Here is a 252-nt window from a genome sequence, read left to right on the forward strand (position 1 = left end):
TTAAAGGGATAGGAGAGATATAAACAGAGAGAATAGAGCACTTCTTAAACACGCCACGAAAAATCCAAGAGAGAGATAAGGAGAGAAATCCCCCCTCCCCCTCCCCCACTCCACATTTCCCACAGACATTCACCGCGATTTAGCCCCACCCCCACCCCCTTAAACGCCGCCTCCCCTCCTTTTCCTTTCGAAAAACTCTCCAAGTCTTCCCCCCCCCCTCTCAGCTTAGTCGTGCGCCCTCCTTCCCTCCCT

This window comes from Penaeus monodon, chromosome 19 (genome assembly GCF_015228065.2).
Source record: "Penaeus monodon isolate SGIC_2016 chromosome 19, NSTDA_Pmon_1, whole genome shotgun sequence".
NCBI lineage: Eukaryota > Metazoa > Arthropoda > Malacostraca > Decapoda > Penaeidae > Penaeus > Penaeus monodon.